This window comes from Oxyura jamaicensis, chromosome 20 (assembly GCF_011077185.1).
Source record: "Oxyura jamaicensis isolate SHBP4307 breed ruddy duck chromosome 20, BPBGC_Ojam_1.0, whole genome shotgun sequence".
In the NCBI taxonomy this organism is placed as follows: domain Eukaryota; kingdom Metazoa; phylum Chordata; class Aves; order Anseriformes; family Anatidae; genus Oxyura; species Oxyura jamaicensis.
In genome coordinates, this window is record NC_048912.1 from 4,952,505 (window position 1) to 4,974,394 (window position 21,890).

Here is a 21,890-nt window from a genome sequence, read left to right on the forward strand (position 1 = left end):
CGTTTTGGGAAAGGTGGGGCAACTTAAACAGCTTGGCTGTATTAAACTGCACTGGGAGCCATCCCACGTGGTGCAGCATGTTTCAGTGCTGGAGCCGTGATCTCCTGCTGATGGGTGGTAATTAGCAGCTCCTGGGAAGAGTGGAGGGCACTTCTTCCTGAACGAGCTCAGATGTGATCCGTACATGCCCATCTGTTCAAACCCTTAATTAATGTGTTGCATCTGAGTACTTGAAAAACCTTAGAAGTTATCCAAAAGTGGCTCATGGTCCTGTTTGGATGGGACTACAGAGCTTAGGCACTGTTAGATATGTTTTAAAAGATTCAGTGAGCGAAGTATTTCCAGATTTATCTGGACAATACCGAATGTGACAAGCTAAGACTTGGTTTTCATGGCTTCATTATTGCATTTGTGCCTTTTCTCTTATCATTCCCTGTTGTTTTTCCTTCCCCCATGTTCTACCTTCAGCTGTGCATCTTCTAGAGATGAAGAGGGAACAAATGCTCTTTTTCTGAGCTTTAATAGAAGTAACCTGATCTGGCCGAGCATGTGGCTCCACAGCCATTTGTATCAATTCACCGGAAGGGTCAGTTAATGGGGGAGAAAAATGACAAAATGAGAGCAGGGGCTGCACCAGCCTCCGAAGAGTCTGTTTGTGCTGACCTTGCTTTGCACCTACCCATTTCTCACCTTGCTTTGCACCTTCCCATTTGTGCTCCTGCTGGGCACCGCGTGCCAGGGCTGCAGGAAGGCTGACGGCCTCTCCCAGGCTCCCAGAGAAGACTCGGCTGCAAAGAAGGAGAGAAAACCAGCAGCGACCTGCTTGGAGGCACAGGGCGAGAAGCGAGCAGAAGGCTGCCTGCAGGACGGTGGCAGAGCACAGGGCACGGCGGGGTACAGGCAGCGGGGTGCTGGGGGGGGGACCTGCTCCCTGCAGCCCTGCTCCTCCCTGGGGCTGGCCCCGCACCCAGGAGCTGAGGGTGGTGATGGCTCTGGTGCTAGCGGGGAGCTGTGCACGTAGCTCTTGGAGGACATCCCCTCACTCCACATGGAAGATCATAATCCATCAGAGCTACGGTGATCCCACCAGCCCAATTTAAACAATCCCTTCTAAGGCCCCCTTTGCTGCTGACCCTCTCCTAGGGCTGAACCTCTCTGTTTTCAGGGGCTGTTTCTTCTGGTTTTGTTTTTCCGTGGATGTTCCAGCAGTGAAAGGCCACCCTCTTGGGTGTGAAGGGAAGTGCTTGAAAGTCAGAAACACTGATGCCGCGTGTGTGTGTGTATTTGTTAAAGCATTTTCTCTAATCGTTCTCTTCCTTTGCTGCTGCTGCAGTCCCCTCTGCCCCTCTGTAATCACCTAAAAAGCTGCTCCCAACAACCCTGAAGAGCAAACAAGAATTAATCGAGCTGTGCCACGACTCCTTATTTGCAGATGGAGCCTGGTGCTCCCTCCCCGCCCTGATCGTCGTGAGTGTCACAGGAAGGAGTGGTGGACTCGGCTCCCCACTGTCAGCCCTCTGAAGTTGATGCATCTCATCAGAACTGATTTTTTTGGATGTTTGGCCAAGGCAACGGGGAGAAGCAGCCACCCACAGAGGGCAGCTGATGTTAATTTGGAGATTATAATCTAAAGACAGCTGGGTGGCTCCTGGGGGATGCCTCCATAGCCTCTAGAAGCCCAGGGTGACTGGGTGAGGTTGGACACCAAGTGGAAATTGGCATCATCCAGTTTTATGTCTCTTTTGCATTTTGTCTCACTGGGTTTCTAAATCTGAGAAAAAAATCTGTCTTCAGATTTCTGTATCTGAGATGGTAGTGAATGCTTGTCGCTCAAAAATGCATATATTTCAACATAAAACCTTCCAAGAGGAGTCCGGGTAACTAGCTTGGCCAGGGACGCCTGAGTGTTGATACCTGAATTTGGACAAAAGTTTCTTCCCTAGTGTTAACTCAGCCTCCACCGGGCAGCTGCAGGCAAGCTACATCCACCTATCTAACGCAGACAACTTCTCTGCTCTTTCCAGCCCCCCAAACATGGTGTGAGATGCCATTTTAAAATGTTTTTCTCTGTAAAACAACATATTGCACTGCTCTCCATTCACTTTCAATTTTATTTAACTTTCTTCACTGAAATGGGCTCAATGATCTCAGGAAATAATTGGTGAGCTTGTTAGACTAATGGGATTTTTATTTCCAGGGCTATAGATCAAACAAGTATGCCTGAAAATTCATTATACATGCAGTGTGCACTAAATAATTATTCCTGCCCATGAAAGTGCTGGAGGAGAGACTATGACAAGGTATAGCTTTAAAAAAGCTGCTTGATTTATCATTTATAAAGCAAAGTTCATATCGGATGTGCTAGTTAAATATTCAGCAAATAATCAGTCACTTGAATAGCCCAGGTGCAGGAGGAAAGCCCACCAAGGATGGTGCCCTCTCTTATTTGACCTTATTTTCAATCTGGGCCTGAACAAAGCTCCTCTCCCTGGGCTCACTTTCTTGCAATCATCCTTGCATTTATTCCTACTGCCCCCACACACCTTTTTCTGGGTGAATTTTGCCTTCAGTGTATTTGGAAATTGCAACTTGTTTTCACAGCTTTATCTGCAAACTGAGATGTCCTGAGGATATTTCTTGTGTCTGTCAGATGGAGTTCTCCACTCTGCTACTCTTCTATCAGGTATTCGGGATGTGCCATTTGTAGAGGTGGTTAAAGAGACTTGAGATTCATTAATGCTTTCCATAGAAATACTCTTTTTTTTTTTTTTTTTTTTTTTAAAAAAAAGGTACCATTTTGTGGAAAAAATGATAGATGTCTGGAATATGACAGGAGAGTGAGAAATAAATGAAGAAAGGTGAAGGAAAATCAAAAAGGATCAAAACTCAGAGCTGTTAAATCCTTCACATGACAATGCTTGATAAATATTGGAAAAACCTGAAAACAAATCTCCAGCGTAATTTACGAATAGGAAGGGGAAAAAAAGTAGTTCTGTTTTTTCAGGCACTGAGCTCAATCTGAAGTAGCATCCTTTAAGTGGCTGTGTTTTTTTCCCCAGCCTGTTCTGTTCACCTGGTATTTGCCCTCTGGGTCCTCATTCACGTGGCTGGCTGGGCTGACCCTGAGCAGGCAGGAGGAGGACCAGGAGCAGGCCCTCATCGGAGGCTGCTCCAGATACCCTGTTATTTTGGCAAGTGCCATTCCTGACCCTGCAGTGTGCTGAGGTTGCACAGAGCACAAGGTAAGGACTTGAATTTAGGTTTTCCAAGCCTAGGGTCTGAGTTAAACACTAATCAGATATGAAAATCCTTGTTCTTGAGAGCTGTGCTCTTGCCAGCGGCCACCTGGACACAGCCCGTGTCCAGCTTGGATGCTCTGCTTGAAGCAGGAGGAGTTGTAGCTGGTTCTGCTGGTTCTGCCCATGGTGAAGTGACCCTTCATTGCACTCTGGTGGGACATCTGGCTGAATCCTGATGGAGGCAAAGTCAGCACGAACGTCACGACCTAGGATGAATCCTCTTGGTGATTAATCCTGTGTTCGGGGATGAACTGCAGTTCATCAATCTTGTTAACCATGGGTGTGCTGAGCGAGGGGAAGGCAGTGGGCTTGATGGATGGCTCATCATGCTACGGAGTAAGTGGATAACTAATAGGTAAGCAGCACAGTTTTGGCTGGAGTGTGGCTGCTGGGATGGGGGGAGTGGCTGCATCCATCTGCTCAGGAACGCTGCCGGTACCTTGTGACATAGGCCTTTGGGCACACGCTGCTACCAAATGGTTGCAACTGCTTGTGAATAGCTTGCTGGGCAGATCACCGTAGGCAGTTCGTCAGAAGACCACAGCAGTACCTCTTAGAAATTCACCCTCTAGAGCACAGTGTTTGACAAGATGCACATGGTTACTCTGCATACGCATGAGAAACAAGCAATCAAGCGTGCTAACAACCAGCATCATTAATTACCAGGCATTTCCCTCAGTTGCTTCTGACCTCTGGTCACAGCTGCTGAAACTGTTCTTGTGCAACAATTGCATTCAGAGGCTCAGAACATTCCCATCCTTTCATTTGGTGTGTAAAAGGGGGATGACAATATGCAGCCCCACAGGGAAATTCTAAAGCTTGACTAATTATCTGCAAGTGACCATGAAATTCCCAGCTGCAACACACTCTGCAAGTGTGAGGTGCTGCTTACAATGCTTTAAGACTGGTGTTGGTTTCATCCATGGTTCTTCATGATGGAATCTGCTCTCCCTCTGAAGGTCCAAAGTGAAAAGCCTCTAGATGATGAATTTCAGAACTGCAAGGCAAAAACGAAACCCTGAGCTGGAGCCCCTGATAAAGTTGTCCAGGAGGAACGTTCCCTCTCCTGCTTCCATTTATTGGGCAAGTATTACAATGGAATATGCTCATAGAATTAAATATATATTTGAACTTGTCTTTTCGTGTACTTACGGGTGACAAATTAATTTAAATATTATTTATTCTGTGATTTTCAGTAATTCATTGGAGTATGTGCATACCAGTAATTAGAAGGTGCAAAGTAAGAAACAGAGCTCATATAAATTATTCCATAGCATTCATTATTTATTTGGCCATTTATAGCTGTGCAAAATTTACTGAGAAAATATGTACATTAATTAATACATACATTACAATTTCATTAGTCTTACTGCATTTTTTTTCAACAACAAAAGATACTTAGGATTTGGTGTGTGAACATCTAGGAAGGTTTGGCTCATGTCTTTTAAATAATTGAAATCTAACAAAGAGTTCTCTGACTGGCATCCAGGAGGAGCTGCTTGTGGGCAGCCTTCTGCTGGCCTACATAAGCAATGGGAAAGATGTTTTATCAAAAGCTGCTGGGTTTCCTGAGACAATCTGAGAGACCACTTTTTTGGCTGTGTTGTACAACTACTGGTGTTTGATTTAGTGTTGAACAAGAGAGAATCCAACATTTCAGGCCCTTTGCTTTAACTTCCTATAGCAGAAGGGTCAGTAGGGGAGCATGGGTGCAGTTGGCAGGGTGGTGTCACTGCACATCCTTGGCCAACGCATGCCCGGTGGCTGAGGCCCAGGTCAAGGCCATGGAGAAGACAGACAGAGGGGTCCTGGGGGCATTGTTGGCCCCTGCTCCCAGCCCCACAGACTTCTCTCAAGGCTTCTGTGAAGTCATTCCACTTTCAGTAGAGTGAGTCTGAAAAAGTCGTGTACATCAACACCGATGCACAACTCAAACGATGGGGAATTTTTTGTGCCAAGTGGATTAAAAAAATAAAAACAAAATGCAAATTATTTTGTAGTTTGGAAGAGGAACGTTTTTAATCAACACCATAAAACTGGTGTCTGCTCACCTTTCTTACACCATTAATGTGTCCACGGGATGATGCACCAGGAGATTTCCACATGAGCAAACTCCACTCAGTGTAAAAAGGCTGCAGATCCACCCTGCAATTTAGTGGTTCAGCTCACGCATAAAAGCTGTTATCTGGGGGTTTAATTATTAAACAAAAGTGGAACTTCAGCTTTTGGAGAAAGGAGCTTCCTCCCTTTGCAGATTCTAGCTGAGGGCTTCCTCACTTGGCAATACTGAAGAGGATTTTGCTATGTCCACTTAAGACAACAGCCTCTGAGACGTGTGCCCCGTGGGAGCCTCACAGACAGCAGCATATTCAGAGAACATTGTATCTTGGACAGAGACAATAAACTATTAATGGAGAATAATTCATCTCACGAACCCTAAGTGTGTGTTTTGGATTGTGAATTGCTAACAGAACTTGTGATGAAAGCTTGCTGTTAACTCTCATAATTCCTGCTAGTCCAGAAGCCTGGCAAGTTCCTGGTCAGAGAGGTAATTTGGGTGGACATTGCCAACCTGCTCTGTATTGTTGGCTCATTTCTCATGGTTCTCCCTGTTCTGCATGCCCACACGAACAGCCTGCTAAGGGACACACCAGCACTGGATATCCTGTCTCCAGCGTACCTTAATCATGTTTGATTATGTGCCCTTCCTGCTCCTGCTAATGAACTTTGAGTGCCTGGCTGTGGGGTAGAAGTAAGGACTTGCTCCTCTTCATGGCCGTGACGGTGCTGTTTGCCTCTGCAGGGGCTCTGGCTTGCTGTGGTGTGCAATGGGGAGCCGTGATGCTGTGTGTGAAGACTCATCCAGGTTGGTCACTGATGAAGAAAACCTTGTGAGAACGAAGACTCTAAAAGCTCACTCCATCTTTTCAAGCAAACCTGCTCCCACACCAGTATGCTGGCGTGCTTTCACGGTTCTTGAATTAACACCCGCAAATCACTTCAAGGTGTTCAGGGTCTGCCAAGCATGCGCGCAGTGGGTGGAGCCCATGAGGGGAGACTGAAGGTCTGGGGAGAAACTGATGGTCTGCTTCCAGGTGGGCCTGCAGCGTGGAGGTCTTTGGAGGGCAGCTGGGCGAGAGCCACGGGGCTCTGGGACACCAGCACTGCCCCTGGCGGGACCCTCTGCATCCACCTGCCTACACCCCGCAGGGGGGCACAGGCCAGAACCCTCGTAGCCTTACCCAAATACCCATCTGTGGGGGTTTTAGGAGCTTATAACCTAACAAAACCAAAGCAGTGCTGAAATTTGTGTGTGCGTGTTTTCTTTGCAGTTCAGCTGCCAAGATGCAAACAACAACAACAACAAAAAACTGGTTTGCATCAACAAAAACTATGTTTCTTCTCGCCACAGTGAAACACTGACCAATTTCCCATTTGACTCAACCATCTGTTCTGCAAACATCTGACAGTACATGGAGCCAAAGGTGAGAGTCAGAAGGCTGCCAGGCAGGAGCCCTCCTCTTCCTCTTCCCCCTCACTGCCCAGGTTGTTCAGAGGTTAGGGCACTTCGGGGGAAACCCGAGCTTACTTCTGCCTCCTTTCCTTGCCCAGATGGTGGAAGTGGGCACCCTTCTCCCGTGGCAGGCTGTTATTTATAAATACTTCATGGGTGCAGCTATTCCAGGGTGTCTCATTTTGGAGTCCATGTCTCAGCTACTGAGTTAGAAAACAGATTCCCTCCTTATCTTCTGCATTAATGACATTGCAGACATGCCTTCCAGAGGAGCCTGGTGCTTCTCATGGCAGGTGGTGGAGGGGCTGGAAGTCCTCTCAAGGAAATGGGGAGGAATGGGGGGGACACATGACAGAGTCTGTTTTGCCAGTGTCTTTAGTGCAAAACTTTAGCCAACATTATTCTGTGTTTTCTGGAGTTCATGTCCAGATCTGAGGCTGTTTTTCAGAAATGTGGATTTAGTTCTTTGTAGAGGAGCATTTATTTTTCACAGAAGAGGGACTCCCCAGAGTATCGTGCTTGAGACAGAGCTTAAAAAATACGGTGCCTTGTCTTTTGAAAATGTTCTGAGGAGCTGCTGCATGGTTTCTGATGAGGGCCACAATTATGCTCTGGAGGTTGTCATGGGGAAGGATGCTGCTCAGTCTTTCTCTTTTCTTTTTACTGGAGTTGGCGTGAAAATGGATTATTCTAAGCCATCTCCCTGTCTTGCTGTCCTGTTTGTCAGGTTCCTGCAGTCACATTCCCCACTTTTTTCATTTTCAGTTTTCATAAACTGCGCTCCTTTTCCTTGGGTTCTGGTGATTAATTGTGATGTCAAGTGGAAATATTCCAAAATAAATCTATCCTCCTGGCCCTCTGCAAAGTCCACTGCGAGAGCTCTGTGCAGCCTTACCAGTTTGGAGGGAGGTGGGGAAGCACAAGATTTATGTCAGAGCAGCTTTCACGTGGCGCCCTGTAATGCTGCAGTTGTTTGGGTAAGGGCTGTGTTTGCCATAAGGAGCAAATAATTTTCATTCAACGCAGGAAACTAAAGGAAAACAGGAGGAAGTCCTGCTTGTCAGGGGCTCCATGGATGCGCAGAGACCAGCGGGAGCTCCGAAGACTGAGCAGAGGTGGGATCGGAGCCAGAATTGCTCACGGTAATTCTTCTCAGTGACTTCCCCACACTCATGTTCTCCACTTTCCAAATATTTTCCATGCTTTTGTAATGCAACACTATTTTTTTTTTTTTTTCCGCGGAAATTTGCTTTTCCAGTGCTGAAGTTGCCTCTCTGCCTGCATCCCAGCTCACCGTGTCTGATCCCAGAGGGGCAAGAAACCCGGCTGTGGGCAAGAGCAAACTGCAGCCACCTCCATCACTACCGGCTCGGTGTGGGAGGGAGGTTTGGCAGGGTGGGCTGTGGCAATACTGAAGCACAGATAATGCCCTGGTAGCATTCTGGGACTTTCAAGCGATTTTGGTTTTATCCCAGCAGAGTGAAAGATGAAAATGAACTCTAAGGACCACTTCTTCCTGCAGGGAGATACAGACGGGCAGATCCTTCTGCTGAGAAGCCCTTCAGCCCCGCTCCTGAGCTGCTGTGCCACTGAGCGGGCCAGGTTTTTGGCTCTCCAAGTAAAAGAAAGGAAATAAATTAAGACAAAACAACAAAGAGGGATGAAGAGGGAGAGTCTAGATTTGAACCGATATGAAACCCAGGAGTTGGCGTGCAGCCCAGTAAATATTGGAATGACATTACCTGAGCTTAAAAAAAAATCAACAAATTGTTAAGCTTAATTTGTATCTGTAGTGGAACTGGGGAGCAGACACCATGGAAATATCGTTATTTCTTTTAATCATTTTCTTTCATAACAGAATCAGAAGGAAACAGCTCTGGAGAGACTCTTGTTACATTTTCTCTCCCTCCATCTTTTCTTTCTGATTCCCTCCACTGTTCCCACCTCTGTCAAGACTGTGACAAACTTAATTACCAGCAAACAGTAGGAAATCTAGATGACATATCACTCTTTTTTTTTTTTTTTTTTTTTTTGACTTCATAAAAGCTTTCTAGTCTTTAATCTAAAGTGAGTAAGGACAGGGGCCAGATGGTGCTGGTCTTCGAGAATGGCAGCATCTGAATCCTTGAGATCTTCAGTGTCAGAAAGCCAAAGGCGTGGATAATTAAAATTTCCTGGGGCTGTGTGTTTCAGGGCTGGGGTTTCAGAAAACGTGGTTGTGGTCCTGGGCAAACTGCTCCAGGTGTCCCTGCTGAGCAGGGCACTTGGACCAGATGTTCTCCAGAACTGCCTCCCATCCTCAACCACTTTGCAATTGCAGGAGGGCCGGATCTGCAGAACATCCCCACTCCTGTCTGAGGGGTTGTCACTCTTTTGGTGAAAGAGGACTAATTGCACTAATTGCAGGAGCACTCACAGAAGCCACCGCAGAGCTCTGGGCTCTTGCCCCACACTCCTGGCACCGGGGTCAGGCACGCGAGTGGCTCTGGCCTCAGCCATGCTGATGCTGGCTGGCCATAAAACACGAGCTGGGAGATGTGCTCTCAGTGAAAAGGGTTTTTGCCCCCAGGTGGTGCTTCTGGAGGTGTAGCACAACTCCAGGCCGTGTTCAGTGGCTGGGTTTTGAATGATTAAAAAGAATTAAAAGAAATCCACCATAAAATACTTTGAAAGAGCAATATAGGAAAGCTGCCTTTGAAAACCTCAAAGGTAAAAACCTCACTTTAAAATGCTCAAAGGCATTTTTTTTTTTTTTTTTTGCTTCAAAATTGGGTCCAACTCAAAAGAGAAATGAGTGAAAGGGAAATGAAAAATGGAAAAGGGTTAATAAGGGACATAAAATGCCAAATGACCTGAAACGCAGACATTTTTCTGCAGTCCCTAGGAACCAAAACTTTATTGTCTTCCTCTCAATGAATCCCAGGGGAGTGGGGATGAGTGGGGATTCGGTGCCCTGCTGAGGTCCAGTGATCACAGACTGGCACGGATTTGTGCTCCGGTGAATCACAGCTTAGCGGGGTCCATCCAACCCCGTTTGCAGCACAGCGGGGTGCCCTTGCTCTCCCTTCCCGTGCTAAGGAAAACAATCATCCGTGCGCAGAGGGCTGCCACTCAGCAGCTTTGGCAGGGGCTCTGGCAGACTTGGGCAGAGGCCCAGGTTCTCCTGGTGGCCCCTCTGCTGTGCTGCTGTGAGCATCCCTCCTGAGCCAGGAGGGAGAGGGATCTGCCAAAAGGCTGCTGCTCTTTTTATTTATTTTATTATTTATTTTATTTTTATTTTATTTTATTTTATTTATTTTTATTTTTTAATTTTATTTATTTATTTATTTATTTTCTGGGGGGATTAAACACAAAACAATTTACTTTCCAGCCTTGAGGCAGCTTTCTCTTTTCCTCCCCTCTTCTCTAAACTACTAATGAAGCGGAGCAGCTCAGATAGAGCCATTTCTCTCTGCTGTAAACCAGACCGCAGAGAAATCACTAAACATCTCATTTACCCGTCAGTCAAACAAGAAGCTGAGCATGGTGCTAACTGCTGTCAGGATGCCCGTGCCTTTCCCAGAGGCACAGATGATTCTGAGCAGCTCTCCAGATCTGGGGTCCTGCTGCATGGGGCTCCAAGCTGGAGGCCCTTGGAGGAGACAGCTGGGGGGAGGCAGGGATGGGGTAATAAGCTGAGTGACCCCTGAGGGACATCTGGGGAAGGAGGCAGGGGGGGACAGGGAAGTTTGCTGCAGCCTTGGAAGACCCAAGGACAGGAGCATTGCCATGAGTAGAGCAGCTCTGATTTGGCTGGGGTCCTTCCTTGGAGAAAAGGGCAGGAGGGAGACCGTGGTTCCCAATGCTCTGGGCTGCAGGAGGTGAGGGAGGGCTTGGTGGCTGCTGAACTTCACTGTCACTGTGAGCAACCACACCAACCCAGTGAGATGTGAACTTCGGTACTTTGCACAGGTCATCTTTACCCGCTCGTCTCTCACCAAGTGGCAGCGCAGAAGCTGAAAGCGTAAATGACTTGTAATGATTGCAAAGTTTATTTCTTAAGAGTGAAATCAGTTGGTGGTGTCTGGCTGCAGAGGAGTCACTTGCAGGCGGACAAGTGGTCATCTTCAATGGGAGGTGGCAGGATACAACCCAAAGCTGGCAGGGCTGCTAACATGCAGGCAGGCTTTACACCAAGCAGGGTGGGAACCTCGGTCACTGGCCATGCACGTGTCTCTGGGCTGAGTTATGGTGACGAGGAGAGATGTTCTGCAGCAAAAAGCATCATGTGAAAGGCATGGCCATGACTGGAGACCCAGCCAACTGCAGGAGCAGGCATGACGTACCAGAGCCATGCAGGGAGGCAGACTAGGTGACCCCCAGGGTCCCTTCCCACCTGGATTTTACAATGTCATTCTTTACTTAGCACCCGTTTCACCTGCTCATTGCTCTCTGCTGGCACCAGCTTTGTGCTCAGAAGGGACCATGGGTGCCTTCGGCCACTGGAGGGGATGCAGGGACCTCAGCCCTACCAGGGGGAGGTGGAAGGGAGAAAGACCATTTGTGTGAATGTCTCTATTGCCTTTCTTTCAAAGGGAATTTCTGGAAACACCTCCAGGGAAAAGGTATGTACTTCTGTGCGTTTGTTAAATTTTACTATTTTGAATGGAAGTTTTTACTCCAGCCAAAGGGTAGAACAGCAGCACTGGGAGTCCAAATGCTGTGGGTGTTTGAAGAGTCCATGAGCACTGGGGTGAAGGTGCTGGGGTCGCTGTGCTTCTGCTTTTCAGAGTCCATGCCAATCCTCCAGGCTCAGGTGAGCCAGCTGCAGCCTGGGCTGTGGGGAGCTGTGCTCCTGCTTCTGCAGAAGCAGGGAACCCCCCCTCTGCTCTGCCCTCCTGCCACCCCGCGGACTTATTCCAGCCACCCTCTGTCCTGCCAGGCTGTGTTTTGAACCACCATTATTTTGCACATCTTCGTCAAAAAAAAAAAAAAACAAAAAACAAAAACAACAACTGGAATTTTCTTTCTTTTGCCAATGAAGACAAAGCTAATGTTGCTCTCAGATTAGCACCAGTGAATTAGGAGTGCGATGTGTTTGTGTTTCCAGGTTACTTAAGGTAAAGGCAGCAGCAGTGACCAGCTGGGAGCCAAGGGTGGTGTTGGCTGTGGGGATCTTGCATTTGGGGGTGGCGGGGTGGGTTGGTGAATGTGTGTGTCCCAGGAAGCCAGCACGTGCTCTCCTCCCCGCAACGTGACACAGCATGGAGTGTAATGAGGTTTTCCTGCATTGCACGGTCATTTCGGGGGGCTGCTTCCACAGCAGCCACAAAGAGAGGGAGCGTGGTGAGCCCTGCCGGGGGGAGACACGTCCTTGCTTGCTGCTGCTGGTGGTGATAAAGCTCCTGTGGGATGAGCTGCACAGCTTGGGGATGGACTGGAGATGATAACCAGGGCTCCAAAGGTCTTTAATCACGAGAGTGCCAAGCAGCGGAGGGGTCCCTGCAGGTCTCAGCAGGTCTCGGAGCTGCTCGCAGCTCCTGTTATCTCACCTGCCGTGCGGGGACAGGAGCCACCGGCAGCCGCAGCACTCGGTGGCATTTGTGGCTAAGTGGCTTGTTTTCCTGCCTGCAGAGCAGCTTCAGATTAATGATGTTTTCTGCAAAACGTACACCATTTCCCCCCCATTTTGAACGCTCTCCTTGCCAGGAGAGCAATCTCATAAATGAAGCGATCCATGTCCATGCTGGGTGGTTGTGCTAGCTCCAAGTCAACGCACGGCTGTGTCCCTGCCATTATTTTAACAATACAGCCCAGGCAGCCCACTGCCATTCAGGGCATGCCGAGATCTGCCACACAGACACCTCCTTCCCCCATCCTCCCTCTGATGGAGATGGACAGCGGCGGTGGGGCCGAGCTGTGCAGCTCTCTGCAGGTGCCTGCAGGCACTCAGCTGAGACACCCTGCGTGTGCAGGGGCTTTGCAGACATGCACCAGGCACTGCAGGATGCATACAACCCCCAAACTCTGAACAACTGCACTCCCTCCTGCAATATTTTCCCCAAACCCACTATCTCCAGAGCAGCAGCCTTGCAGAGCAGCTCCTGCCTTTGTGACTTAGGGGCCAGCTTCTTTCTCCTCCAGCAAATCTGTTTTCTGCCAGTGTTTGATTTCTGGGCACTTCTGCAGCTCAGAGCACGGCTAGGGCCTCGTGCCAGCTGTGTTTCAGTAAATCATTACACGTAGTAGGATGAGGCAAAGAGCTAGGACAAGAAAACCATGGACAATTTTGGCTTTGGGCTGTTGATCTCAGAACCCTCTCAAAGCATTAAAAGTCTGTTTGGCTGAAATCTTGGACTCCTGTAAGATGAAGAGGCAGCCCAAGGGTGAACACTTAGCAGGATTTAGCAAGTGTTTCACTGCCCATGGGTTTGGGCACCTGAACAATTGGAGAAATAAATGGCAGAGATGTGTGGCATGTCTGGGGCACGTGCCACACTTCCAGACTTCTTAAAAAAAAACACAGAACAAAACAAAAAAACAACCACATTTTGTTACTTATAATTAATTAAATGAGGCAGTAGATGTGTAAAAAAGAAGAAAAATCGATTTTATAAAATCCTTTTTTTTTTTTTTTTTTTTTTTTGATCTCACCAGGCTCCACGCTGGCTGGCTGTGAATTTATCCTGCTCCCTCTCTCTGTCCGGTCCTGCCTGTTCATGGCACAGCCTTAGGCCAAACCTGGCCGTCAGCAGCCCAGGGGACTGCCTTTCCTGCTCCTTTAACCTTTAAACAAGGTCTGTGTGTCAGGGAGCAGTCTCACATCGCAGGCAGGAGCTGGGTGGGTACTTCGGGAACCCTTTTTTCCTTGAGATGTGGGACATTGATTTGCAGAACGAGCCAAAGGCATGTTTGCCTTTCAGTTGTGTTTTCTGCAGAGTCAGGCATTATTTTTTTGTTCACTGAGGCTGATGGCAAACTTTCCTTGTATTCTGAGACATTTTGAAAACGAGGCTGAAAAGAGTCCAGCTTCGTGATCCGGGGCATCATTGTTTGTGCGATATTGCAGCTGACAGAAAACTTTTATCCTGTGCTTCTGGGTCTCGCTGGTGGAGACTGGACCTCTCTTCATGCTTCGTTTTCTCACTGTCAGTGTTTTCTTCTACCACCTGCCTTGTTCTCTGTTCGCCTTGAGCTGAGGCAAATTGCTCTGAAAGCCGAAGCCACGTCTGTTGTTGATCTCTCCTCTACACTAAGCAGGTTTGAAGCTCTCCTGGTAGCTGATGCTCCTTGCTGATGTGTACTGGATCTCAGAACAGCCTGTAACTTCCCCGAGCAGGCACTGTTTTTTTTTGGGGGGAAGAAGACACCCCACCTTTCCCCATTTATTAACAGGGAAAAGCTGGAGGCTGTCCATCCTCTGGGGTGCTCAGAGGTGGCCTGGGAGGAGAGGAGATGCTCTCAGCACTGCCAGCAGCAACTGCAGGAGGTGGAGCAGCACCTGGCCCTGAAAGGGGACATCAGAAAGGGCAGGGGGAAATCGTCATGCACGACCCTGACCTCAGGAAAGGTCAGGCTGGGCTCACCAAGGTGTTTGCAAGTGGCATCTTTCGGTAGGTATCCCTGTCTTGTATGCACCTGCAATTTTCTCCTTTGTTCTGCCCCCAAGAGCTGAGTTATAAGGCTCTTAAAGCATGCTCATAAATGAAAGAGTAAGAAATGGACCTAGGCTGGGCCTGATCAATAGCAAGCATTACCTGGTAGCAGTGGTTCTTGGAAACATAGAAAGACCTCACGATGTTCCTGCTCTTTGGGGAACAGTTACTCTGTGGATAGTTTGGTTTTCTTGCACAGAAAACATATTGCTTTTAAAAGGTCATATTGCTGCTCCACTTTACTGTGGGCCCCCAGGGGTTTCCCCCTTCCTACAGCCCAGGTTTGAATCATTTAAAACGAGCAGCTCTTGAGCCAGGGAGGCCCTGGGGAGATGGTGGTGAGGGCTGGCTTTGCTAATCCCTTCCAAGGGAAAGTGCAGTATTTTGAGGGGAAAATAATAAAAAAAAAGAATTAAAAAAATGAAGGAAGGAAAAGAAAAGAGTTGCACAGCTTTCCTGGCTGTCATTAGTGTAATGAGGAAATGAGGACAGACGTTTTGCTTTACTGCTCTGTAGGCAGCACATGTGAGCTGTCCTGAACTCACCTCCTTCCTGGGCTGTCACCCTCACTGTCAGCTCACCACAAGCCTCCCGAGCCCATGGGTGGGATGGGGTGGGATGGGGTGGGATGGGTTGGGGTGGGATGGGGTGCAGTCCCAAGCCCACAGCCTCAGCTAGGCTTGGAGCAATAAAGGCCCTGCCATTCAGTGGCAACTCTGGATTTTGCTGATTTTATTTACCATATTTCATGGCTTTATGTTTGCTGCCCACCCTTTGCTGGACTGCAGGTATTTGCTGCAGTTTCTCTTCTCACTTTGGGTTGTGTGTATGGCCGTAGCACTCACCCAGACTTCAACATTATAGATACCAGCCTCGTGAATGAGGTATTATAGCAGAATCAGCTTACGAGAGCCCTGTGTGAATCCTTGGTTGCTCTCTCCACACCCAGCATAGCTGAAGCCCATCCTGGCTGTGCAGTGGCATCAAGAAGAGCTACAACAAAAACAAAGTGGGACGCATGAAAAAGGACATAAGAAATTGAAGAAAAAAGCAGAGCATGAGAAACATAAACAGCAGCAGCTGAGCACAATTCATTCCAGCCTTCCTCAGTAGCTGAATATGCTTTTCTAAACTGCCAGTTAATTTTTCACATCGCCATTCAGTTACTACGTTACTGTGCTTGGATTTTCACCCTGGTGTATAGCAACAACTTCATTCTGAATTCCTGTGGAAATACAGAGATGATCCATCTCCACCCAGACCTCAGCTCACCGTACATCACCTCCCACTGACAGCCAGAACCTGGTGGAAGTTGCTTGTTCTCCTGGAGGAGATCTGCTTTCTGAAGCAAGTGTTAATTGATGTTCCCTTGCTGGCTTGACTGGATCCACAGCTTGCTGCTGTGCTGCTCTGGCAGTCACTAGTGTTTGTCACATACACAATTTTTCCATTAAGAGGAAGCCACCAGGCTGTCCCACAGGCAGCACAGGAGGTGATCGTCCCCTCTTTGGGGTCACAGCTCTCACCCTTGGCAGGAGCAGATGCTGTATTCCCAGGCTGATTTAGTGGGGAGGGCTGAACTCAGGGCACCACTCCTCTGTAAGCTGTGCACAGCTACGTCAGTTCAACTGTAAGAGGAAGAGGGGCTGAAGAATGAGGTTTTTGCACTTTCTCAGGCAGCTGGGGCCTTCTTGTCCAAAATCTTAGGCAGTACAGTGTTCAGCATCAGCTATTCCAGAAGACAGCAAAAAAAAAAAAATCCACAGTTGTGGGTCCTCAGAGTGATCTTTCTGCTCTCAGCCCTAACCTTAAGGATAAGCTCCCTTCTCTAATTCCATTTTGCTAATTACACCAGGTTCCACCAGCAGTTATACAGCGCACTAAGGCCATTTCTCAGTGTGATATTCCTGGCCTCAGGCCTCCTCGTGGCACCAGGTTCCACATTTAATCACTGTAAAGAAAAACAACATTTCTTTCTGCTTTTGGACTCTGTCACTCCCAAGCAGCACTGGAACCCCCTCACTCCCCCACTGGGAAGTGGAGGAGAGCAGTTCCCAAGACACCTCCTTTGTGCTCATCACTTGTGCTTTTACAAACCTTGTTCCTCTACTTGGCTTTGATGACTTTAAACAAACAATGGGCTATCCAGTGCCTTTGCTTCAAATTTTTCAGAGGATATTTGATACGATATTTGATGTTCTTGTCTTCCTTTTGACCTCTTGTCCCGGGGATACCCCAGAAATGCCATGGTGAGGTGACCCTCACCCTGTTATTATTGTTGACTCCCTGCTGCCTGCAATAACACACTGCCTGCTGAGAAACACGCTCATTGAGAGAAAATTAACTGAGGCGTCCGAAATATCACTGGGCTTGCCCCTGTCTCTGGATGGGAAGATGAGGAGGTGTTTTCTTGGAGACACCTGCAGACTTGGTGCTGTCCTGCACACCTGGGGGAGCTGGCTGGGTCCCTGTGGGGTGCCCCCAGGGACGACCCCAGCGGCAGAGGCACAGCATCCCCCTCTTCCCACCCAGGAGCTTCGCTGGAGAGCGTTGGTCCTTGGCCACGATGAGCAGAGCCACCTGCACTGGTGTTCATCTCCCCTTCCACGGGGTCACGGCAGCCAATTCAGAAGCCTATTAGATTTAATAGGAGCTGCTTTGCCTCTCTCAGTGTGCACTATTTGTTTCTGTCTCATTAGGCTGGCAAACTAGCACGAAGTCTATGATTTCTTACACTTGCCTTCTGTGACAACGGTACTTAGGAAAAGTACATCAACTGGAAATTAAAGAAATCTAGTTAGAGAACTTGTAGGAAGGAACCAACAGGAAATATCACATAAAGCAGAGAATAAAGATGACAGAAATGAAATTGTCTGACAAACATTGGAATCCATATTAAAAGTGGAGAAAAGAAGTACAAAAGCCTAAAAAATAAAACAGTGTAAAAAGCAATGCTTGACTTCAAAAATGAAAAATATCAGGAACATGACAAATGATTTCAGATCTGATCCTATCAGAAAGAAAGAGATATGATTTCAAAGGAAAGAAAGAAGCAGTTAGACACTTTTACAAAAGGATGTACAATAAAAGATTTGAAAATTGTATCCTCCAAGCTACTTTGAAGAATGGCAAAAGAAAGGGATACATATTAATATACACTAACCCTGCAATACAAAATGTTCTGTCAGTGGAAAAAAAAAGTATTTTGACAGGTGTATCAAGATTTACCAGCAAACTCAGTGACCCCATCAAAAAAAGAAAAAAAAAAAGAAAGAAAGAAAGCTGTAAAGAATCATTTTAAAATAGCTATAACAACAGACTAGGAAGATCCTGGATGCAAACAGCTCAAAATTATCTCTGTGGTTGGAAAAAGATCAAACCTTATTTCTGTGCTATTTTTACAGGAGGCAAAGTAGGACAGTCATATCGTGCTGCTCCAGATAATAATGCAAACAAAGGCTACTTGAGAGCACACAGTCGAATACAACACCGGCAAGCCATGAGCTGTGAACCGAGCCACAGCATGTCTCCCTGATTCGTAGGGATTTCTGGAAAAGTCTGCCCCAAGAAATAGCAATCCCATGGAAGCAAGGAGAGATGCTCCTGGCTGTGTCCCACTGTGGCCATCCCTGGAGCTGTGAGCCGCCAGGACTGCACAGGACTGGGCCTTTGACCACACAGAGAGCTCAGAAAGGAGATTTACAGCAGGAGGAGGAAAGGCACCTTCTCCTCCCAGAGGCAGAGCTGAGCCAGAGGTTCCCAAGGTCCGTGGTGTAGGGATGGCCACCAAGCCTCGGCAGTGGGACGTTGGCTCCTGGGGCTGCTGGAAAATGCAGTGCTGTTAATAGCTGGGGCAGCACTTTAAGGGCAGGCGGCCTCATGGTGTAGACAAACACATTTCTCCCATAACATCTTTGCAGTTAACTTTCCCAAGCAAAATTAAAAATAAAAAAGCTGATGGCAGATGAGGAAAACAATATGTGGATGTTACGGTCAAGTTACCTTTAATTGCATCAGTGTCATACCATAATATGTGTGCCTTTATGAGCGATCCTGATTGCCAGGCCTCATGTAGCCATGTAAGCCTGGATGTTTATTTCCAAAACTATTTGCCCCTCGGGCCCCCAGTTCTGAAATTCAAATGCAGAATAACTGGGACAGTCCATAGACTGCCATTTGCATACCGGTGATATGCCTAAAATGTTTTTGAAATTCAGTGAATAACACCCTGTGCCGCAGTTAAAGCTGGAAGCCAAATGAGATGGCTGTAATCCACTCTAACCTTGACGTCATTAAACTGCAAATTGAAACACAGTGAAATTAATCTACCAACTGCACTTAAATGGTGGCAATGCTTTGCAAATATGCTGTGAGAGTCTAAAGCCTCAGCATTTGCGTTAGGGTGCTATAACTGACTGTGGACAATCTCCTTTCAGAAATCATCTATGGTTTATAATACCCGCCCTGCAGTCTCCTGCCAAGAAGTATGACACAGATTGTCTCCTCTGAAATGAAGTCTCCAGACCTCAAGGACTGGATATTGCATCATCATTCTCTTGTGAAAGCCTCAAGATACGCTATGTGGAAAAAAAAGACATATGTTTGGGATCAGTCGGTGGGACAGCAGGAAGACAATCTGAAGAAAGACACTAAAGGTCAGAGGCTTTCCAAAGAGGGGGATATATGGGATGGCTGATAACACCAAATTGTCCCAACTAGTCATTTTTATTAATCTCAGCCTGCAGTTACTGGGAGGCTTGTCTTTCAGAAAGAAAGCTCGTGCTCTCCATGGCCTATGATGGATTGATGTGAAGGATGGGCTGCTCCCCACCATCCTCTGAGCCGTGTGTGAAGCAAACAGGGACCCCACAGAGATTTATCACAACTGAAGCATGGGAAATAAGCAAAATAAGACCCAAAGCTTAGACAAAGCAGGAGAGAGAAAACAACTCACATGGAAGATGAAGATCCGAAAAAGATCACTACATTTGTGTTTCTCATTTACCTCTATGGCCATGCTTGGAGTTCAGGTACAGCTTTAACAATTAAGAGATTAAATATCCAGACACAACAGATTAGATTTAGTCAGTCACATGTTTTCTGGTGTCTGACCTTTTGTTTCTCATTTTAATTGCATTTTCTAGTTCTGCAGACAAACTGAAAAGGTTGTGAGTGGAGGCTGTTGCTCTGCTACCCATGGGGTCCATGGCAGGTCTTGAGGGGGAGCAGCTACAGGGTGGTGCTGGGTTCTTCAGGCAGTTTAAAGGAAAAGGAAGGGACATGCAGGCTTGGAATTAATTTTTCAAAATTGCATCAGTTAACATATAGGAAAAAAATTGTAAATGCTATGGATAAATTAAACTCAGATGGGTTATAGATTATTTCACATTGCAGTGTAACTATCTCCTTGGGTTTTCATATTGTTCCTGTGCAACTGAATCCATTGGCTAAATTTCAATCAGATCTTACAGAGCAGGGAAGAGGTTTCAAAGGTAATTACATTCTTACAAAATGTGAAAAAAATAGGCAACTCAATAATAAAAAGGTAGGGTAAGTAGCCCAACAGAGAGAAAAATCATTGTGTGAGCTTGAAGTGTAGCAGGCACCAGACTATTGGATGAGAGCGAATGCCTTTATAGACATACAAATTCCAGACAAAGCTTTTGGTTGCAGCTAGGATCTGCAACCCGTCACGAGACATAGACCTGCTCCATCTGCTCCCCTGCTCAGGGATCACAGGTTGTTGAGGAGACGTGTGCTTGTCTCTCCTCGCTCCTTGCTCCTGATGCAGCGCTGGGGGAGAACCTTCCCACCCACAAATGCAGATGGAGCAGCTCTAATTACCCCAGCCCAAAGTAACACCTGCACCAAGCTGTGGAAAGCACCAAGCAGGAGGAAGCACCTGCAAGGCAGGAGGAGCACAAGAGGAGGCCGTCACCCTACTCGAGTGCTCTACAGACAGAGGCCCAAGCCTTGATGCTGGAAAGCTGTTGGCCCTAGTCTACTTTCTGCAGGAGCCTGGAGTGATGTTTTCTATTATTCAGAACAAAGAGAGTAGATGAATGCAATCAACATTGGAAGATTGATCTGGCAGTGTAAGTTATTTATTCTTGGTCTATAACTACATTGAGCACTGAAGATTCATACTACTCTGCTCAGTTCAGTGCATTTTTTTTTCAAGCAGTCATTTCTGGGACCTTTTCCCCATCACCCCCTGTGAAAATTCAACAGAGTTTCAAAATGTATCTGGGAAAGTGACTTTACACAGGCATTTTCTGGGTAGTTCCAATTACCTTAGCTTAGGTTGCAATGATTTTGTTAGAAATAAACCAAAAATTTCAAGGCAGAAGTTTAAAATATGTTTGCCACCTCCCCTATACAACATTCCTTCTTTAAGAACAAAGGAGTAAACCCCTCACTGGTGTGTTGTTGGGCAGAAGACAGAAAGGCGCCTGTGTCCTTTCTGCCCTGCTTCATCTCTGCCATCCCCAAGTGTGTCACCGGCAGGAAAGCTTCTCCTGGTGGACGGAGACAATCTTTCAGGTGTGGTTATGTCCACAAGGACAATCATCCTGAGCACAGGACTATTTGCAAAGAGAATAATAGTTCCCACAGTTCATTGGCTGAAACCCTCCCCGGTACATCAGGCATGTAAATCACCTCTCAGCCTGAAAGAATATCACGCCACAGCACGACAATCTCACCACCCCAGTGCTGGGGAAACCTGGATGCTCACTACCTCTCCTGGGGCCACCAGATCACTCTGCAGAGCAGTGAAACATGCAGGCACGTGCAGATTCCCTTACTATGTTTCTCCGTGCTTAAGTCTAACACCTCCTCATGGGATCCCAGAGGGCACTCAGCTGTGCTAATGAGAAGGTATCACAGCTCAGCAAGTGCCTGACTTGATAAGGCAAACAAAGTATTGGCTGGAACTCATGCAGAAAAAGATGGCCCTGGTGTCTGTCTTTCTTTTCCTTCTTCCCTTCCTCCCTTCCTTCCTCCACCTAAATCATCTGTACTATGGGTTTTGGATTCCTTCCTCTGCATAGAAGGGAACTTGATTTATTGAAGTTGGAAAGCTCACAGAGAAAAAAAGGCTGTGAAATTATTTTGCATCTGACATGATCATTAGTAGTATTATTTTTTCTGGAGCTGGGAAGGACACTTATAAAACATCTAACAAGCTGCTAAGGAGATTGCCTAAAGCACTGATTTTTTAAATCTGCTGCTAGAGCCTATTCTTTTGTGCTCTGTACATATTTCAAGTTTCAGTTTCTTTGCATGGGAGGGACTTCAAATGAAATTTCTGAAGCATTTTTCTGACAGTTCAGTGGGTGTTCTCTTCAAATAGTGGCCCTAAGTTACCTGCTGATCATGTGTTATACAGATGACATAAGCCAGTACAATCCAAGCAAGTGTATTTAGTGTGTCCAGACCTCC

At 47.0% G+C, this 21,890-nt stretch overlaps 1 long non-coding RNA gene across 2 annotated transcripts; it reads left to right on the plus strand.

Annotated features, from left to right (window-relative positions):
- The first annotated feature begins 2,186 nt into the window (after positions 1–2,186).
- On the plus strand, positions 2,187–6,040 carry LOC118176952. Of its 2 annotated transcripts, XR_004755604.1 has the most exons (4): positions 2,187–2,683; positions 2,790–2,986; positions 3,060–3,242; positions 3,322–6,040. It is a non-coding gene; the product is annotated as an uncharacterized LOC118176952 (long non-coding RNA). The 2 variants fall into 2 exon arrangements; XR_004755603.1 differs by having other exon boundaries at positions 2,188–2,683; positions 3,060–6,040.
- Positions 6,041–21,890: the final 15,850 nt, after the last annotated feature.